The sequence below is a fragment of the Acinonyx jubatus genome, chromosome A1, assembly GCF_027475565.1.
Source record: "Acinonyx jubatus isolate Ajub_Pintada_27869175 chromosome A1, VMU_Ajub_asm_v1.0, whole genome shotgun sequence".
Classification (NCBI taxonomy): Eukaryota; Metazoa; Chordata; class Mammalia; order Carnivora; family Felidae; genus Acinonyx; species Acinonyx jubatus.
Genome location: NC_069380.1, coordinates 29,812,751 through 29,835,369, shown reverse-complemented (window position 1 = coordinate 29,835,369; position 22,619 = coordinate 29,812,751).

Here is a 22,619-nt window from a genome sequence, read left to right as displayed (position 1 = left end):
CTTTTCCAAAAACACAGATCACAACACAAACTTACAAAGCAGATGAAGAAAAAGGAAAGTACAGCTCAATCAAAGGAACAAAATAAAACTCCAGAAAATGACCATAGAGAAAGGGAGGTAAATGTATTACCTAACAAAGAATGTAAAATATCCATAATAAAGATGCTCAATGATCTCCGGAAAATGATGCATGAACAAAATGAGAATATCACCAAAATAGATCTTAAGGCAAAAACTGTCAGAAGAGACAAAGAAGGACGTTATACAATGATAAAAGGCCAATTCACCAGGAAGATGTAACAATTATAAATATATCTACAACAAACATAATACATGTAAAAAGCATTAGCAGAACTGATGGGACAAATAGATAACAACACAATAATAGTAGGAGATTTCAATACTACTTTTAATAATAACTAGAACATTCAGGCATAAGATCAATAATGAAACAAAGGACATGAACAACACTATAGACCAAATGGACCTAACAGATATATACAGAACATCTTACCCAATAGCAGCAGAATACCCATTCTTCTCAAGTGTGCACAGAACAGGGGCGCCTGGGTGGCTCAGTCGGTTAAGTGTCTGACTTTGGCTCAGGTCATGATCGCATGGTTCGTGAGTTTGAGCCCCATGTCGGGCTTAGTGCTGACAGCTCAGAGACTAGAGCCTGCTTCAGATTCTGTGTCTCCCTCTCTCTCTCTCTGCCTCTCCCCAACTCACACTCTGTCTGTCTGTCTCTCTCTCACAAATAAATAAACGCTAAAAAAAAATTTTTTTAAAACAGTGTGCACAGAACATTATCCAGGATAGGTCACAAGTTAGGTCATAAAACAAGTCTTAACAAATTTTTAAAAGACTGAAATCCATCTCCACACATGATGGAATGAAACTAGAAATCAAGTACAAGGGGAAAACGGAAAAATTCACAAATATGGGGAAACCAAACAACACACTTTTGAGCAAGCAATAGGTCAAAGAAGAAATCAAAAGAGAAATGAGAAACTATCTTGAGAACAATAGAAACAAAAACAGAGCATACCAAAATTCATGGGATGCAGCTAAAGCAGTACTAATAGGGGAGTTTATAGTGGCAAATGCCTACATTTAAAAACATAAATAAGTGAAAATAGAACAAGAAAGACCTCAGATAAAAACCAAGATTTATACCTCAAATAACTAGGAAAAGGAGAACAAACTAAACCCAAAGTCCTTAGAAGGAAGGAAATAATAAAGATCAGAGTGGAAATAAATAAAAGAGAGAACAGGAAAACAATCGGGAAAAATTGACAAGACTAAGAGTTGGGTTTTTCGAAAGATCTACCAAATTGGCAAGCCTTGAAGTAGACTAACCAGGAAAAAAGAGAGAAGATTAAAAAAAAATCAGAAATGAAAGAAGAGACATAACAACTGATGCCACTGAAATTTAAAAAAAAAAAATTGTAAGAGACTACTACGAACTATTATACTACTATAAGCAAGTTAGAAAACTTAGAAGAAAATAATAAATTCCTAGAAACATACAAGCTATCAAGACTAAATCATGAAGAAACAGAAAATCTGAACAGATCTCTAAGCAGAGAAGAAATGAAAGTCATAATCAGAAACCTCACAACCAGGAAGAGCCCAGAACCAGATGGCTTCACTGGTTAAATCCACCAAACATTTAGCAAATTGTCACCAATCCTCCTCAAACTCTTCCTAAAGATTGAAGAACAGTGACTACTTCCAAACTCATGTTATGAACCCAGAATTAATCACCCTGATACCAAAGTCAGACAAAGGGACTACCAATAAAAGAAAACTACAGACCAATATCCTAGGTAAATAGAGATATGAAAATCTTCAACAAAATACTAGCAAATCAAATTCAACAGTACATTAAAATGATTATGTACCATGACCAAGAGGGATTTACTACTGGGATGCAAGGATGATTCAACATATGAAAATCAACGTAATGTACAACAGTAATAGCATGAAGAATAAAAATCACATGATCATCTCAGTAAATGCATAAAATCCATTCGACAAAATTCAACACCCTTTCATGATATAAACACTTAACAAACTAAGAATAGACGGAGATTATCTCAACATGAGAAAGACCATATATGAAAACCCCATAGCTATCATACCCAACAGTGGAACACCAAAAGCTTTCCTCCTAAAATCATGTAAGATTTCACTTACAAGAGGTGTCTACACTAGTCAAACTCATAGAAGCAGCAAGTGGAATGGTGGTGGCCAAGTGCTAAGGCAAGAGAAAAATCGGGAGCTGCTGTTCAATGGGTATAGAGTTCCAATTACTCAAGATGAAAAAGTTCTAGATATTGGTTGTACAATAATGTGAATATAGTTAATAATACTGTATCTTAATAAATTAAGGGGCTAGATCTCCTGTTATGTGTTTTTTATGACCTTAAAAAGAAAATTCAACATGATTGCTGTCTCATTTAGCTTGTTTGTATAACATGCTACCATAAAATCTCAATGGCAGACAACAAATAAACTATTTGCTTACACATCTGCAGATTAGCTGAGGTTCTACTGATCCAGGCAAGACTTGGCTTCAGGCTGTGGTTTCAGGTCAGGTCTATACATCACACAATTTTCTGAAATTGAAAATGTTTTTTTTTTTCATGTTAATCTCAGAAGCACAAGAGAACAAGCCCAACTTCTCATGATATATCTGCTAGCATCCCACTGGCCTCAGCAAATCACATACAAAGACTTGGGTAGGAAATATGCTCCTCTAAGAAATATTGGCAAGGACAAGAGAAGAGTAGTGAAATATTTTTGAACAATAAGTCAACCTACTACAATCATCTTTGCAATATTTCTGCCAAACAAACGTCTAACCTGATTCTAATCATAAGTAAACAATCAGACAAATCCAAGATAAACAACATTCTACAAGATAACTAGCTTGGATCCTCAAAAAATTCTTTGACATAGAAAACAAACAGACTAAAAAGATGAAAGAAAATTTTCTAAATTAAAAAAGACTAAATGCACAACCAGAAATTTGATGAGATCCTAGAAAAAAAAAAGTTAAAAAAAACTATGAATGGCATTTTTAGGGCACTGGGGAAATTTGAAAATGGACTATATATTAAACAACAGCACATGATTCTTATTAAATTCTTTGTGTGATAATGATATGGTGGTTAATAGCTAAACATCTTTATTTATAAGAGACCAATGCTAAATATTTATGAGTGAAATGTCATAATATCTGCAATTTATTTTCAAGAAGTTCATTAAAATATACGTATTTATATAGAAAGGAAAAACCGTAAAAATGCTTTAACAATTGATTAACCCAAGTAGAAATTATTGATAATCATTGTACTATTCATTCCTTTTTGATGAAGTTTCCATATATTTTTTTTCTTTTAACTATATATATGAATTAATTACCTTGAGAATTACCTTGAGAATTCACAGAAATTTTAACTCATGTTGAGGAAAAACCAAGGCTCGTATACTGAATTAAAGAGATTGGGAGCTATAGAGGTATCAGCCAGAGGATTGCATAGTAGACCATTCAGTCTACCCCACACTGGTCATAAAGAGCTCAATAAATCTAAAAGCAGTGGGGCTTGACACACAACTTGGCCAACTAGAACACGTATTTAGTGGTAGGATTCATTTGATTTGGAGGAGCAATTATTACTAATGGTAGAGATAACTATATATTAGAGAAATATTTGTAGATGGAAATAGTTGAAGAATCCGAATATGGGACAATATAACCTCTAAGCCGATAAAAGGGAGAGATGCAGGGACCACAGTAGTCTCACATCTGCTAATTTTACCACCTGGTATCCCTTGAAGCTTCCATTTGAATGGTCATTCCTCTACCCCAAGTTACACTTTCTGGAAATAAAATCTCCTCTGGTTTCTGTGAGTTATTTCTCTCAGCAAATGCATCCTTGAGCCAAATCAGAATTCTGCACCAAGTCCCCAAGAAGCACAGCTCATGTTTCTTGTTAATAAGTTTGATAAGGCTCGTTAGGAATTTGATCCTTTTCAAGCACCAAATCCTCACTTTTGCTTCTGGTCCCAGAAGAATTCATCCAGTGACCCTAGGATCCTGTTCAGGGAGGAGCAGGTGCAAAACAAGAGAGAACAAGAGCAAATGCCGACATGGCTGATAGGATTCGTATCCCTTGAGTGACTGTTTTCTAATAAACATACAGTAAATTCAGCAAGCGTTTCCTGTTCCGCCTTCTCTTTGGGGAACTGTAGTCTGTCCTGATGAGGAGTCTGCTCATTAATAAGAAGGAGAGTTTAAAGATTTTGTATTGCTTAATTCCCATTTTTCTACCAAAAGGAGAAAGTCAGTATTCCAAATGGGGACAGTGTCAAGTAGAAAATAAATTTCACCTCAAGGAGTCTGTTCGTTGAAACTTCAGGAGCTTCCCTGGTGGTTCCTCTTGTAGAGGGCAAGGGGAAGCCAAAGAAAGAGGCAGTCACTCCAGATGGGTAGGTAGCAGCTTTCATAAGCAAAGGAACTTGCACACGTTTATCTGTCCATCGCAAAATGAGTATATTTTGGTACCACCTTCCAGAATCTGAAAAGTTTATATAGGAGGCAGTGGCTCCCACTGTGAGCACAGTGAGCGGAACTACATTCCAAGGACAGGGGAGGGGGAGGAGCCTCGTTTCCCTGGGTCCTGTTCTTGGATCAACCAGCAGTCATGGCCTCTCCATGACCTCCTTGTGACCAGCTCTTACAATCTTGCATGACCCCCCTCTTCTGCAGTGGGCCCTGAACAGTCAGGAAGGGATTGCATTAGCAGGGAGGCAGCTCATTTGGCAGCTAGCCGGCTGACTGGAAGCAGATAGCACAGCGACAGTATAGGCACATGCAAGAGAAAACAGAGATTAAGATAATGATTCCCAAAATAAGTAACCATTTTTCCCACCAAGAATCCTGGGTCTAAACTCCGGATTTATTAAGTGCCCTAGACTAGGGGTTGGATCAGTCAGGACATTTCACTTATATCCTTGTGTGATTTAATAAAGATACACATTTGCACTCATCAGGTAATGAACACACATTCTGTTTGGATGATGGCACAGGTGCCTCCATGGGAAGCAGTAATAAAGTCCAAGGTCATCCTATTTTGGAGAACAGATTTTCTCCCTAGAGATATTTGAGTGTTCAATAAAGACAGGTTTTGCCAGCTATCATTTAAGACTTGCTGGGTAAATTTAGTAAGAGCTTCTATGTGTCCTCCAGGCCAACAGAGGGGACAAAGCAGCAGCCAAGTAATCGTACAGTAGAAAACCGAATGTGCCCATCTGGCCTTAAGAAAGAGGTTTGCAATATTTGTTCCAGGGGGTGGATTCTCCCCTACACCTAGGAAAAATCCAGGGTGCAGTGGTCCAACCACCCAGGTGGAAGCGATAGTCAAAGGTTTGTGCTACACACCCACTGGGTCCCATTTGGGGCCACCCAATAAACACCCAGGCAGCACAACCAGTCAGTGCCAAACTACTCACTCTCCTTTAAAGTGGAAGAAGGATTCCACATTTCCAATGATATCCATTCCATATTCCTGGTTCAATTGAGTTGGTTCTGTTTCGAGTGATTTTTTTGTTCCCAGCATAAGGGTACCTGGGTGCTCAAACGCCCATAAACTGGATGAGCTGCATGAACCTATCCCAGATCTGAGCAGAGCTACCATGGCTCTTATGGTAGTATTTTTAGGCCCCTTCCAGTCAGAAGTTTGGTGGGTTGCCTGTGTAGTGTGGTTGAGAGAAAAGAACACCTGTGCTTAGTGTTACTGATAGAGTGTGCTGCAGGCCACATTTCTGGGTCAGTATAGGTAATATCAGGTAAATTAAGAGTACTAGTACAGCTTGTTCTTAATGTATGTTTAGGGCCTTCCAAGCCCCTCCCCAGAATGGTAACACCCATCCCGGCAATCTTGATCAGCTAGAAACGGACAACGGCACACACATCCAACAGTTGGACTGATTCCTTTGCCAGGCATACCAGTGGACCCACTATAGAAAGGTATTGCCATCAGGTGCCCATCCCGTGACCAGACAGCACAGGAGCAGCAGGAGTCTAAGGCCCAAAAGACAGATGTTTACTAGGAACTTGTACGGAAAAGTCTTCTCCTCCTGTAAGAATTACATTTGTGATCTGATCCTGAGATTTTGATGTGGCCACAGCTTTAGGAATTTGACCTAGGTCTGCATACCATACATATTAGCTGGGGGAAGCAGTACCCCCACCTCGTCCCCTCTTTCAATGATCTTTCATTCCAGGTGTAGTGTGTTTCAACAGGTCTGGTTTGCAGCCAGACAACAAGATCCCAACGGAGACTGAGCAGTTTCACCTCACCCAAGGATGGGAAATAAGTCACCCATCTCAGCAGGACATCCCACTGCAAATTTCAGTAGATAACGCCTTTCCCAGGTGTGATGCCACTTGGTGTTCTCAGCAGCACAGCACATTGATCCATGGTGAGAGACAGGACAATGGCTGTTTCCTTCGACTTCCATACTTGCATGGTGTTGGTTGTCCCAGCAAGCATCCCCCGTCTGGCATATGGGACAACAGGTTCTACTGGTGATCATTCAAAGGTATTAGAGCCTGGATAGTTCTTTAGTCCACACAGCCAAGATGGTTCTGCTGCTTTAATATTCCATTTTTTCTTTCTATCGATGTTACTGCTTGTGGGTTGTAGGAGAGATAGAACCTCCATTCAATGTCATGTTCTTTTGCCCAGTCTTGCTTATCGTGATCTCTGAAATGTGACCCCTGATGATTGTGTATTCAGCCAGGGTGTCCATACATGGTACTCAGTTTCTCTAATCCCCTAATGGCAGTAGCCAGGTTGCATGGTTATGGGGAGAAACTTGGATTAGACCAGATGCAGTATCCACACAAACCAAGACAAATTTAGAACCTCCCTCAAAGGGACGGGGCCGCTGTAATGAATTTGCCAGTCCCTCATTCATTGATAATTCCAGTGGATGGTCCCAGACTCATTGACAGTTGCCTTGAGTGTCGTTTAGAACATGCAGAACATTCAGAACATTAACCAAGTCACCGAATTCCAAAGGAAATCCAACATCCTATGCTATGGCGGCTGCCCTTTTCTATACACTGAACCTGTTGTATCTACTGAAGGGTCTGTTGGTAGGGCTTATACCCCAGTGAGGACATCAGCTTCCTACTTACCAGGGTTTGTCAGTGCCCATGAACTGAGACATGGAAGACAGTAAGGGCTGCCTCAGTTACAGGCAAACTCAAATATCTTTTTACATATCCTGACCCCAGAAGGGGATTATTCATGATCATCACCTGGAGGCTTCCCATTATGTAAGCCATAATGTTAATCCCTTTAGAACAACCCAATTTTCCCATACCACATGCTGGGAGCAGACTGGAGTACCTTAGCTTTCATTCCTGCAGTGAATGTGGCTCAGTCAGGACCTTCAAAGGACAGGGGTATAGATGGCCTGATTCATTCCCAACTCCATTAGGAATTGCTGTACCTCCTCTACATTTCCAGGATCCCACAGACCTAGAGAGATCCTTTTCACTGGGGCAAGTGTCCCTGAAGGCTAGAATAATCCAATCCATAGTGGAATGACTACCTTGGATCCCCTAAGTGCCATGCAGGTGCTGCCAGGGACCAGGGTGGGTGGGATGTTGGCCATTTTCTCTGCTTCCTGCCCCCTAAAATGTCATTGCCCCATATAGCGTAGCTGCACTAATCATGCCTGGATACTTTCTCTGGCCTTTTGCTGGAATTTGGCATCTATATCAATAATCTCAGCAGGAATATATCTTCCATTACGAGTGTTTCCTGAGTTGGGGACTCTGCCTTGCTGGCTGTGGTCGTTGCTGCTGTGTTTTTGCTTTACTTTGTAATACAGGTCAGCTGGCGCAAGGCATTTCATCCATTTCACTGTCAATCACAGAATCTTCCTTTTCACTCTCCTCCTTTCCCAAGGATCCCACCTGCCCCTACCATCCCTGAGGTTTGCATGCTCCAGCAGAGGTCTCAGAGATGCCATCCTATTCAGGGAAGGTGATTCCCATGCCCCCAGGTATAGGATGCAGGCCAAGATTGTCCCCAGGAGGTGACCAGAGGTTTTAACTGAGCTCACTATTCACAGATTCCCCCCAAAATGAACAAAAAGTGATGGCTCTGGTTGACAGTGGAGCCAGATGTACTGTATCCAGGACATGGTAACCCTCAAAAGTTTTCCGGCCCCCTCAGTGCCATGAAGACCTCTTCCAACAGAGTCACCACATTTTGGTTTATTTAAGTTCTGGTAGTAAAATTTGCTTTAGAGTCATTCCTTAGCTCTTTCTTAACCTCTGTCTTCAAAGGCACTTGAGTTGTACTACTCACTTATGAGAAGTATCCATTTGGTCAGAGATGAATGTATCTATAAAGTGAAGTCGGACTACTTCTAGTTTTTTCATTCCTTTATTCTTTTAGCCCCTTATTTATTTATTTATCCATTCATTGGTTGCACCCTCTTCTGCCCCAAACACTTTTATCAATTTTAGGTAGTCTCTGATGGTGATTCTAAAAACCATAGCTTTCAAAAAAAAAAAAAAATGGGGGCTTCTCTTTCAGATGGGGCCACAACCAACAAAAATCTCCTTCTCTCTCTCTCTCTCCCTCTCTGTCTCTCTCTCTCACTGTCTCTCTCTCTCTCTCTCTCTCTCTCTCACACACACACACACACACACACATTTTCTAACGTCTCCTTTGATTGACAAGCCAGCCAAGTCTGTCCACATAAGTCCTCTTGGGGCAAGATGTTCCTCCAGACCAATACCAAGTCTGTCCCAAACTACAGGGTTTTACAGTCTTCATCACTCCTTGTAGTCCAAGGAAACAGGACTAGACCATCTACTTTGGTAAAGTAGACACTTAATCTGGCAATTTTTAACTCCAGCTGAGACATCTAAAATCCTCTATAGAAATCCCAAGTGTTACTCTATACCTTAGAAAACTGTCTTGTGTCTATTTGCTTTCGGGAAAAAAATAAGCCTTCCTTCTCAAGACTAGGAACAGACATGGGGTATCTTGGTGAACCCAGAAGGGGCGTGGAAATTCAAATGGACTTGCCTCCACCGTGCTGTCTTTAGGGCCCTTCCATATTCTGTTAAGAAGAAAACTATAACCAGAGGAATCCTGGGTAATGGAACCATGTATAAAATAACTGAAGAAAACAGTCTTTGGGCTCAACCGTTCTGAAGTTACAGAGGAAAATGGCTAAAGAGCTTTGATTCACAAGATTATTGGAGAGCAAAGTGAAGATTAGAATTGACAGCTCATATTTCTCATATTCTTAGTCCCTTGTTCCATATTCCCTACCCCTCCTCCTTTTTCAGACTTTGTCCTTCATTGTAAGTATACCTATGGCAAAATCAAAAGAAACCTGACATCAATCAATGTGTACGAATTTGACCTTCTGCCCCCATCCATTTCTTTTCTTTCCTCTATAATTGTTTCTTTAAATTCTGATTTCTCTAATAAACTTCTGTCATCATCTACCTCTAAATACAACATTCTTCAGAATGTTGATGTGCTGCCCCTTATTTAGTACCATTAGAACGGTTAATCACTTTTTAATGAACAAAGGAAACAGGCAAAAGAATATTTTCCATAGTCCTTCAATTTTAAGAGTGTCTGAGATTTCACATGATTGAACTGCCTTATTGTTCTAATATCACTAATTCTCCTAAATAAACATAATGAAAGAGAGGGAACGTTATATAAATATCTGTGTATGTTTGAGAAGTGTGTATAGATCCGTGGACATATGCATGCATACACGTATACACACTAGATGAAAAAACACATTTTATGAAATCTGTGGGTAAAAATAAGCATAGTAAAGCCAAAGAGTATATCATGGCATCACTGCCTTCTTATTCACCACCCAGAGGATGCATGGGTGGCTCAGTTGGTTGAGCATTCAACTCTTGATTTCAGCTCAGGTCATGATCTCACAGTTCACGGGTTCGAGCCCCATTTCAGGCTCTGCACTGACAGTGTGGAGCCTGCTTGGGATTCTCTCTCTCTCTCTCTCTCTGCCTCTCATTTCCCCCCCTCCCCCTCTCTTTCTCTGAAAAATAAATAAATTTTTAAAAATATTCATCACTCAGGACACCAAAAAAACTAGATTAAAATATTTAGGGTTTAGAATTATGCTAATTACTATTTATTACCACATATTTTAAAGTATTTGTGTATAAAAGAAACTTTCCTTAATATACCAAACATACTGTAAATCACAAAACTTGCAGCATAAATTCAGACTTCCTAGGAAATATTACCTTGAGACCTTGAGTTTTCTGATTAAAAATTTTAGTCTGTTAAAGCCATAGCTGCTCTGACATTCCTAAAAGGTGAAAAGAGGTGAAAAGAGGGCAAAGGGATGTTTTTCTGGAACACAAGAATTCCTCTGAAAACTAATGCTTTGAAAATATATGAAAAGCATTCCGGTCTTATACATAGACAGTGAAAGTGGATTTGGATTATATAAGCATAAGAAAGGACAATGACAGATTAAAACTCATTAAAATTAAATCAGCTCATTGTGTATCCTCAGCTGAAAGGAAAATTATTCTTTTGTAAAAACACGTATGCTCCTTTTTCCCCCTTTACGTGCAATAGTCCAGCAAGACATTTCTCAGATATATTACTGTCTATTCCTATTTCTATAGTGCTGTATTCTACAGAAAAAAAAAATAATTATAACAACCATGCGAAGGCATCCAGACATCCGGGACACATAAGAAACTTTGTGGAAGAAACTTTGACCATCATCCACTGGGCTGAAACAAAAAGCAGGCAACACTGTCATCGCAGTCTCTGTGGGGGTTTTATGTAGAATTCTAATTAACTAACACTCATTTTCTTTTCAGATATCGAAAAAAAAAACAATCTGATGAAGGTTCCTAAGGAATGTGGGAGGAAAATATGAATTTATATGTGGCATACATTAGAAGGGGCTCCCTGCAGATTCTTCAGGAGACCATTTGAGCATCGGTTTAAGACATTTCTTCAAGTCATGAAATTGAAATGCCACTCATCAGAAATCGAACCCCTTGGAAAATATTGACTTACAAAACAGAAAACGGTAGCATTTCAGTGTCTTGGGATTGATAAGAATAAAGTATGGATAATAAATTTTTGAAGCGCGAATCCCCTTTGTAAGTCCCTATTTAATGGCCATCCCCTCATGAACTATAAGCCCCAGGAAGGACATGACGGTGCTGGTTTATTCAATGCTCTTTCCCCAGGGTTAGCACCATGGCTAGTGCCCAGGAGGTAGTAAATGAATATTTGTTGAGTTTTTTCTAGTAACTCCTTTCTAAGCATAAGAGGAAGCGGAGGAAGTGAACAAGATTGGCAAGCCTCAACAGAGCTATGGGGGTTTTGACAGAGGGGCAGGAGGAGGATGCAGAGATGTCAATCGTCATCCCTCTGTTACTGCTGCAGAGGTTCTTCTCCCTTCTTTTTGCAAGAAAAGCTCATGACAATAATGGTAGTAAGAGTGGCATAAGATGAGCAAAGGCACAGATAAACTGTCCAGGTCTCCTTCAGTCTCGAATAACATATCCCATTTGCACGATCTGATTCCAGGAATTAATAATCTGCTGGGAAATCTGAAATGGCTTGCATGTGTATTTTTGAAAAATTCTTAAGCACTCAGTCAACGCAGTGCTAGGCATCCGAACGCACTGTTTTCTGTTGAACTGTTTGTTAGTATTCATGTTTTAAAACCCACAACATTTGCTTAAAAATTTGAAATCAGCACAGGTGCTCACACATATGATGAGTATTGTACATGGATAAACCCAACACAACCTACTGATGTTTTGGTTTTAGGCCCCTCTTCATTTGAAAAACATCTGTGGTATGTTTGGAAACCAACGTGGGTGAAACACAGAAGCCCTCACAAGACTCCCAGACAAGCTGGTGACTGTTCGGTGACTGTTCTCACCCGTGAATTATTCTGGGCCAGTACCTCGATGTTAACATGTCTTCCTTCTCTGGCTTTGGTAATTACGCCACTAGGCTGCGTAAAACCTGTTTTCATGTGGGACAGAATATGTAATGCATGTAAGCAAATATCTGCCCTTCCATTGGGTAGTGACATCATCACCCATGTTCCAAAGTGCCAAACCTCCTTTTCAGGGATACACATGACATGCCATCATGGAAGTAATTAGCATGCTTAGGGTTTTTAAAAAATGTATAAATGCATCAAATTTTCACTAGAGACTTTTGTTCTTGTCAAAATCTCTACGATAACAACGTGTGAATTACAATAAAAGGTAATTGGAACACAATGTTCCATAAGAACACGTTGAAATATGGAGCTACCTGTATAGCATTGCCTAGGGAGAGAGGTGCAGATTTCCAAGTTCTCTATGCCATTTTCCTGAGTGTCTGTTCACACTGTAACTAAGGAAATTCAAGTGCATGAGCCTGAACTAGTCACAATGGAATGATGGTACAAACACATTAAAAGCAAGGAGCATCCGCATAATTCAGACAAAGCAATTCAAAACATGATACAGAATTCAGAGCCTTTCAGTGCTCACTTGTCTGCACTAAAAGCAGCAGCACAATATTGATTTTATTTATTTGCATCTTGAGGTAAAAGCTGGAAATGCACCTTACAAAATACAAATAATACAACAGGATCTTTTTAAAACAGCTTCAGAACTGCAGGAAAAAGGAAGAAAAATAAAAGTCAGAGGTGAAAGTAACACAGAAAATGAATCTCATGAAGCCCAAATTTGGCACTGAGCTTGGGGGTAACACAAAGAAAAACAGGCCCGAGTTCATGATGCCGTTGTTCAGGAGAAACACAATTCCTGGTAAGTAGAATGACAGTTCCCAAATTAATTCTATTTGGTTTAGAAAGATGCTTTGTGATTTACAGTCTCACTGGCTTTACTTTCCTAAATAGTCTAGACTAGTGTTATTCAAATTTTGAATTAGCCAAATTGATAAAATCAGTATTTTGGTCATGACCAACAACTTTTTTAAAAATACAAATTGTTACAATGGATTTTGAAACTTTAAATTTATTTCTTGCTATGCTTGTGGTCAATAAAATGTTGAAAGCCCCTGAGCGAATCTGATGAAGTTTCTACTTTCACTGACAACAATAGGAAGGCAGACATGAAAAATGCATGGAATTGAGGTGAGAGAGAGAGGTCTGTGCTTCTGTGCCTTGCTTAGGAAGGAAGGCATCTGTACGTACATGAGGAAGGTTCTCTGGAGGGTTCTCAGTAAGGTTTTAGAGCTACAGCAAGTCCCGAAAGACAATTATCAACTGCTCTCTTGCTGTGACTTGTGATAAATTTTAATTAGTTATATTAAGAAGGGAAGATAATAGATATTAAAGTTACCTTTAAATCACAAGTCAAACAATCATACTGACATCTGCTTCAGGGTCCAGTTCAAGAGAACTGGAACTGTGTGACTTCTCAGTCCCAGCCCTTCTAGCCACAATCAGTGACTCCCCCAGACTGTTCTGCAAGCCTAGGTTGGGGCCCTGCCAACATTCTCGTGTGCACATTCCTCTTCCTCGCTAGACTGAGAACCTTCTAAGACAGAGATTGTATATTTCCAGCAGCAGTCACACTGCTCGGCACTTGGTAGACACTCAAAGCAGATCTGTGGAGAGACTGAACGCATGGATGAGTAAATGAATATTCACTGCTACTCCTGTATTTCTCTGATGCAATCAAAATTTGTCGCATTGAGGGGTGCCTGGGTGGCTCAGTTGGTTGGGCGTTGGACTCTTGATTTCGGCTCAGGGTGTTGGCTCAGGTGGTGACCTCATGGTTCGTGAGTTCAAGCCCCGGTCAGGCTCCAAGCTGACAGTATAGAGCCTACTTGGGATCCTCTCTCTCCTTTTCTCTCTGCCCCTCCCCTACTCATATTCATTCTCTCTCTCTCTCTCTCTCAAAAACAAATAAATAAACTTAAAAAAAAAGTTGTCATATTGAGGAATACCTGACAATCCAAGATTCTGAAATATTTTCAGAATTAAGAAGGAAAGGGGGCTTTAATGTTTCATCCATTCTAATTTTAAAAACTGGTCACTTACACTTATCAAGGATGACATATCAGTTTCAGCTCATGTGCTGATACTGAGGGACTGGCAGCAGCTTCCCGGACTCTGAGGCTGGCCCTGGGCCAAGCTGGCAGAAGGGCACACAGAAACTGTCGAGTAGTCCACTCGCGATGACAACGGTCCACATGTCACATGCCTGCCATCTAGACGCACCTAGTCAGAGGCCCTGAATATGCATCTGAAACAGGTGCTGAAAACTGGTTTTGCTTGACACAGCACTTCTGGTCTTCCCAGCTCCTCCTGGGAAACAGCCAATGTTAAGGAGTTTGAGGATGAGCAAGGTATGGGTCATGATTATTTTGGTCCAGGTCCTCTGTTGACACTAATGGCACGACCATGAGTTCCAAGTGGCAGAGATGACGATGGGATTTATTAGACACAATCTCTTCTCCCTGGAATGGAGGAGACGAAAAGAAAGAGCAGCTACACAAAGGCTGTAACTCCTAAAACAGGTATTTCCTAATTGCTACGTAACAGCAGTTTTTAAAAATGAAGCGAGCAGCTGCAGTAATTATAGTCAACTTGTCAAAACTTTTCAGTGTTTGTTATTTTTCGATGGCGGCCATTCTGCCATTTCCTCCAGGATCTGCAGGGTTGAAACAGGGTAAGCAGCTGTCTTCAATGCTACACGAGATATACATTTCAAAGAGGGTCTTTTGTTTTGCTTCATTTTTCTTAGATCCATGTTTATATCCAAGATCGCTGTGAAGTAGAAAGCAATGCACTCTGGAGGAAATTGTTTGCAAACCAAAGAGAGAATTCAAAATTATGGGTCAGAGCCATTTGCTTGCAGTTATGATGAAAATTCATGGTGAGATTTCAGAGCACCGCTTGATCATTAAAGCATTGTTTGTGGTGCCTTACCTGAGAAATTAGATAATGGACTCTTAATGTCATTCACACCTCCACGTACTTCTGAAGAAAGGTAAGTGGGCAACATGTGGAACAGTCCTGCTGGTGTCCCCCAGGGTGGGGAGAAGCTTCCTTATGGAAAGTAGGCATCAGCAGAAGCCGCTACCACCAGAGGACTCAGCAAAGTCAGGGAGAACCTTATTCCAGAACAGGTGTGCTGAATAGGAAGAAACACATTAAAGCCCAGGGGTGGGAAGTGCCCCGCTCTGAACAGAGTGGACTTTTGTACCAAACATTTTTTAAAAATCTAAAAAAAAAAAAATAGCACCACCTCTTCAGGTTTAGTCCTACAAGAGTTCTCCACCAGCCCCACGCCTACGGCCTCAGACTGCAAGAAATGTGTAGAAATCAACGCTCCAGTATCAAAGTTCTTCCGAGAGAAGGAAAGCAAACTGGTCCTGGGAAGGAGATCAGGAGATACGTGAAGTTTTGCTGAGCACACAGTTTCTGTCACAGCTATGGTATTTTATATATGCACTATATTAATAACTTTTTCCACAGGAGAAGTTTTCCACGGCGGGAAAAATCAGTCTGGCCTTCATGCTTTTTCGAGGCAATACTTAATCCCAGCAGTCAACAGAACAATGTCCGTAACATTTTACGGAGCAGCACGTGTGACCAAGGCTAGTACACCCAGCCAAGCTGTTCGAGTATAAAGGCGGCATTCTCACATATGAAAGAGCTCTGAGGATCGGGAATTTATAATCCCTTTGCTAAAAAATAAAGTAAATAAAAATTTTAAAACTACATGACAATAAAATCCAACCAACCAAGTGATAAATTAAAAAGCAAACTCAGTAATGGAAAAGTCATGGTAAAAGAACCAGTGCTGAGCATTGCTTCCATTTAAATAGAGAACTCATAATGATTAACAGAAGGAATTATGTCCGCAGAACAAAATGTAATGCCACAGTGCTGACAAAGAGAAATAATTTGAAACAAAAACCGGGAGACAGAGGGAGGGAAGGCGGAGTGAAAAGAAACAGAGGAGCCCTTATCACCTCATCTCCCCTAACAGATTGCCTATCAAACACTATTTAAATTTGAAATAAATTTTTTTTTTTAATCATGCCAATAGCAGGATGACATAAAACTTACAATTTCTTCTGGGTTAACAAATGCTGGTAATTTCTTAAGTTTCACCTCAGCATGTGTTTTCTTCTAAAATTTGAATAAATTAAATAAAATTAAACGTAGTATTTTATAGAGAGAATGGTTGCATGTTTTCAAAGTTAAAATATTTGTCCACCTGTGCTGAATCTGTCCAAAAAAAAAAAAAAAGATGTGCAGAATGATATTCACCAAACTATTTTAGGTAGTAGAATTTAGGGTGATTCTTCCTTTCTCCTTTGTACTTGACTCAACTGTGTTTCTTGACAAGCAATGTGCGGAGCTCCGAGAGGCCCACCAAAGTGTTTTCTTGCTTCCCGTTTGCACCATGGCTAAGCCATGTTTTCCAGCTCTCTGGTAGCTACACGTGACTATGTGACTAAGTTCTCTCCAATAAAATATGAACAGAAGTAATGTTCAGCTTCCATCAGGCGTGATCTTTGAATTCTTTCCTTCTCCTTTCTGTCCGGTGACCACAGCCAACCTAGAAAGCAGGCATTGTAGATGGCAGGTGTGTCAGAAAGTGTGAAATGTCTGAAAGTGTGTGGAGCAGAGCTATTCAACAACCAGAAACACTCACGTTGGCTGTGTGGCACGAGAGAACAAAAGCGATGTTCTCTAAGCCATGTTGTTACAAGGCTCTTTACAGAGCTTCCTATTTGTTTCATAAAATTAATATAAGCCTGCATTATTTTATTTAAAAAATAATAATAAGCCATAATCAGAAAATAGGCTCAAACTAGTCTCAAATATAAACAAAATCCAGGCAAAACTCCTCCCCAGCACATACGTCACAGATTCCAAAGATCATGGCAATAATCTAAGAACACATGTGGCCTCCACCATCATGACTGACATATGAGGATAGATCTCACCAGCCAGAAGACTTGGAAGTCTCAAAGAAGGCACTTATTGGCCTCGTGGATCTCCTGAATTGAATTCTTCTTTGAGATTCGTTTTGTTTGTTAATGACAGTCTGGCTTATGATGTTTCAGATTATTCAAGAGAATGTTTCCTCTGAATTCAGAAGGAAAATGGTCTCTAATCTCATTATGCTTGCTACTTACCCAAATATTTTATTTGCTTTTAAATTTATCAGTTCACCCAAACAAACCTGTGTTCTCTAAACCCTATTTCATAAAATTTTGAAGACTAATGTTGACACAGAACCTTTTCACACAGATGAACTAAACTTCTTTGTCCATAACATTGCCTGGGAAACATCACCAGTATGCCATCCATTGTGTTTTTGACACATAAAAAGAGATGATAACTCTGTATCAGTGTATAGGGTGATTGAGGCCAGGAAAATTCTTTTGATCATTTGGATCTAATCCTGACATCAAAGTATAGAAAAAGGTCTTCTGCAAACTGGAAGGGGCCTCAAGAAGCCATTTGGTCCAGGCTGTTCCAAATAAGGCATCAAATATTTTTCTTAAACTTTTTAATTAAGCTACAAGATGACAGGTTTCCAGATTTTATTTATCACCACAGAGGTAAATGGTTTTCAAATAATTACTGAGGAGAGAGACGTGGGAGGTTAAAATAAAAACTCACATTTCATTCTCTTCACACATCTGCCCTGGAAAAATCTTTTTTGAACTCAAAAAAAAATATTTAATTTTATGAAAGAACAAATTGGAATATGAAAGGCATGAGAATCCTAAATATCTGGCTCATTTCCTCTCAAGAAATAAAAATCTTTCAACAACATGTTTATAAGTTACAAGCCAGACACAAATACTAATTTCTCAGTCCAAAGATATCCAATTTCCATTATAATGCATTTAAATCTCTGCAAACTAGAGTGTTTTTAGAAACCATGCCAGTCAAAGATGTCTAAAACAATGTTGCCTGATTCTTTTCCGAAGTTAGCTTTATACCAATTAGCTATTATTTCTAGTGAGTACTCAGCCCCCTCAAAGATAACCATTCTGCTCCCTTTATTCTTGACTATCTTATTAATTTTGACATTTTTCCTTTTACGCATTAAGGTAGCAATAGCAGCACTATCAAATTCATCAAGTAGGGAAAGATACTTCCAACTTGAAATCTAATTAATTTTTCATGTTCATTATCTTTTAAGAGTGTTTCTTGCGAAAGGACATTATCTGCTCCTCTTTTCATGATAATTGATACAGTTCTTCCCCCATCCTTTTATTTTTTTCAAACAGGTGAGGAAAGACCTTTAATACTTATAGTTACAATCTTGCCAATAACTTCTTAAAGGATAAGTATTAAATATGTCATTCAAGATGCATAATGTGTTACCAAAATCAGATCCATTAGAATAAGAAACTCATTAAGGGGTAAGTTTAAAGAGTTTACAGAAGTACACCTACCACTTCAGGAAGCACCGAGTTATTAATATGAAACATGGTGATGTGTATTACTTTTGTATTTTTAAGAAATCATATAAACAAAATCATTTTAGTTCAAATCTACCAAACAATATACTGGATATTTTTAAACATGGGCTCCCAATTACAGATGGTAAATTAGCCCAAAGAATGAATGTAGGAGAAAAAGGTGAGTGTGAGTGTCTGTCTGTGTGTGTGTGTGTGTGGGTGTGCATGCGCGTTTCAGGGAAGAAAAGGAAAATACTTTGGACAGCTACTTGATGTACCTGAAGAACTAGCTGTGCATTAAAAAGAAATAAATAGCAAGCAAATATTTTATATAAGATTTTAACAATTTTTAATGTTAGCATTAAAAAAGTAGAAGTGCAAGTTTGCCATTTGAAATTGCAATTGGAAAACAATTCTTTATGATATACTTATCTATTAAGCAAGTCTGCTAAAGGTACATCTGAGAGTGTGGAAAGAGTCAGTCCCTGCATCAATTCTCATCCAATCTACCTGAAAGGGCCAAAGCCTACTGGTCACTAATAATGAAAGAAACCTCATAAATTGCCAACGAAAAGAAAAGAGACCTTGTCTAGATCCAGAGAGAAGGGGCAAGTGGGATATGAACCCATCGCCAGTCATTTTCCTCCTCAGGAGTGTGGATGCATTGAGCCCCAGAGAAATTACTAGTCCAGATCAGTGCAGGCTCCCTGGAAAGTTAGAAACGAAGAAAAGGTCAAAAGCAAAGCTTTATAAGACCCATTAAAGTGCAAACTAGAGTTTTACTCACTTTTCAGGCTCACCTTTTTGTAATCAACTATGATGTTGTAGACGCTAACCTTTCTCTTCTTCGGGTAGAATATGTTGCCTTGAGTTGATTTCTGAGCGAAGGAAGCACACCCACTCATACGTGGGACCATCAGCTGAACATACTAACACAATGAAACCACAGCTTTTGCCTAATGAGTGGAATTTTTCTCTGTGAAAATCTAGCTAGTTCATTAGCCAGGATCGAAACCATATACTCGGCTTCATTAGGCATATGTCTGTTCAACGGAACCATCCAGCCCCAGAAAACATTGAAATGCATGTAATATGGACAGAACAATTCTGAGGTTTCATTTAAACATTTACCTTGGGTTCTCTACTCAGGTATAGATTTTAAAATGATAGAGAGCATATTAAAGGGAACAAGAAAACTGCTAACAATAAGAAAAAGGAAAAATATGGCAAAAGGAAATGACAGAGTTTGAAATTTTTACCTGAATTAATCCAACTCTTATCACTGAAGGAGAACTCACAAGTGCCTACGAACTCACAGAAAAAAACAAAAACAAAAACAAACAAACAAAAAAAAAAAAAAAAAACAGGCTCCCAGCAGGCATACCTACATTTTAAAGCTGATTTAGAACATAATTTTAATGCTTCTGAAATGACAGCGTTTGTATGCATTTGTCCCATCTTTAGCTACTTACATCTTGATTCTTTTCTCTATCAAAGACAAAAAAATGTAAGCAGAATTTGAAGAAAGAGGCTAAAAGGTGAGCTGTTTTGTAGAGAAGCAGGCACTCCCATTCCCTGGTCACGACTCCCTGTACCGTACAATCTACAGAGAGAATAAAATAAGTCTCTTTTTCAACAGATGAATCTTGAACTGCATTCTGAATAAACCCAATCATGACACCATCATCTTCTCCATTTAGTCTTCAATTAGATACTCAGGGTTTAAATGATCACCTTTCCTTAGGAAGATGTGTACTCTTTCCTTGTCTATTTTTGTTGATACCTTCTTCGGAGCAGCTCGTTTCTGTGTCCTACAAAAGGGGTTCTGCTTGCTTGATCACTATCATCATTAAGCGTTTATGAAGCACTTTAGACTTATTTACTGGAGCTCACGATATGCCTGTAAGATAGGTTGGTATAATGGTCCACTTATAAATGAGAAAACAGAGGTTAAGTAACTTGATCAGGGTCACATAGATAGTTTGGATGAAAGACTCAAAGTCCCTGACTTACTGTTTAGGGACATAAGTGAAAACTCTTAGTGGCATAAAAAGCTACCTGCTTCAAAACCTCACACCTCAACTGCTACGGAACATGAGTAATGAGATTGTTTTGGTTTTTCGGTGTTTTGGTTTTCGTTTTTCCTTTTGTTTTTGTTTCTGCTCTAACCCTGTGGCTGATGGCATTGCTTTAGTGGGTCTGTGATGCCAGGACCAGTGTCTCTACAGTCTCTTGTTCTTTCCTTCTTAGTCTTAAGATTGCAGTTCTGTTCCCAGGTAATATGTCTGCAGCCAAGACAGGAGGAAGAGGAGAAAATGTCTTACCAGCCTGGTCTCCCCCTGTCAGAAAAGCAAAAACTTTCTCAAAAAATCCCCAGTACCATTCTACTAATAGGATTTTCTCAAGGGAGGCTGATAGGAACATCTAATATTCTATTGTTTTTCATGCAAAACAATAAAAACAGAAGGGGTTTGAGAAAGACAATTGTGCCAGCCTACTAATGGTGTTTGCCACTTATTTACAGAATTTTCTGTTGAATATTCATTGCCTAAGTATTTCTTGCTTCTATTACATGTCAGCAAGGCAGTGGAAGCCAGCTCCTAAGTTGTTTTGTTTTGTTTTTTAATTGGGCTAAAAACTCGTAAGCAGAGAAAATCTTATCCATTGACTTTAATTTGGTGAAAGGAGGGAAATTTTACAAAGCTAGCTAAATGTTGATTTTGGTGGTTTAAATCTATGGTCCAGCTTATTGTATTCAAAGGAAACACAGTTTAAAATTTTCTATCGTAGTGCAAGCAGCCACACGTTTTCCAGAATCCATGCCTATATCTTTGTGACAATCTCCAACAGATATGTCTCCTTCATTTGCCACTGTGTTTATCCAAATCTTAGCACTTAACGCATGGCTCAATCACATATGTGGCATACCAAACAACTTTGTCTTACTGGGACATTTGCCACCTGCTATTGGGAGCAATTACTATGAAGATTCAGGATATAATTTTTCATGTATATTCTGTCCCATATTCCCAAAGAGTGTGACCTCTCTTCTGCTTTGTATCTATGTAGTACAAAAGCTAACATTTACTGAGCACTCAGTATGTGTCAGTTAAATAATTTACACATCTCATCTTAGTTAATTCTTTGAGATCAGCATTATAATTATCTCCCATTTCACAGACAAGTGATTAAGTTCAGAGAGGTTAAGCAACTCACTCAAGGAACAAAAGTCCAAGCAAGTTCAAGCAGTCACTCTTAATAATTTTGGAGTTTTCCCCTCAGCTTTATTGATACATTATTTACATAGAACATATGTCAGTTTAAGGTATACAATATGATTTGGTACACATATATACTGCAAAATGATTACCACAATAAGGTTAATTAATACCTCCATCCTTTACATAATTAGCAGTGTGTATGTGTGTGTGTGTGCGCGCTTGTGTGTGTTAACATTTAAGATCTACTCTCTTAATAACTTAAAATTGTATAATATGGTATTGTGAATTAAAGTCACCATGCTGTATATCACATCCTGAGACTGTATTTACCTTATAGCTGAGAGTTTGTATCCTTTGACCAATATCTCCCCGTTTCCCCCATCCTCCAAGAATTCTACAATCGAGGGAAGGAAGGAAGGCAGGCAGATAGGCAAGCAGGAAGGAAGGAAGGAAAGAAGAAAGGAAAGAAGGAAGGAAAGGAGGAATGCAGGAACAGAGGAATAAAGGGAGGGATGGAGGGAAGAAGGAAGGAAGAAAGGAAAGGAGAAGAAAAAATAAATAGTTATGTGGGACAGTAGTAAGAAGGAGAAAGACTAGAAGGCAGGGTGGCTTTATTGTGGGGCTAATGAGACAAAAATTTTTCTAAGCCATCAATAAAAAGATACCAATTTCTATTAATGTGCTAGAGAAAAGGATGAATTTTATCTTCTCACTATAGAGAACAATATTGTGAAATCTTTGTCATATAAAGAGGCAATTAAAGAGCATGTAACCAAAAATGTAGGAAAACATGTTATGGAGGCGTGTCAATAAAGAGAGGTCATTTTTCTGAATTGTATGATGATTTGGGGGGTTTTCCAGCTTT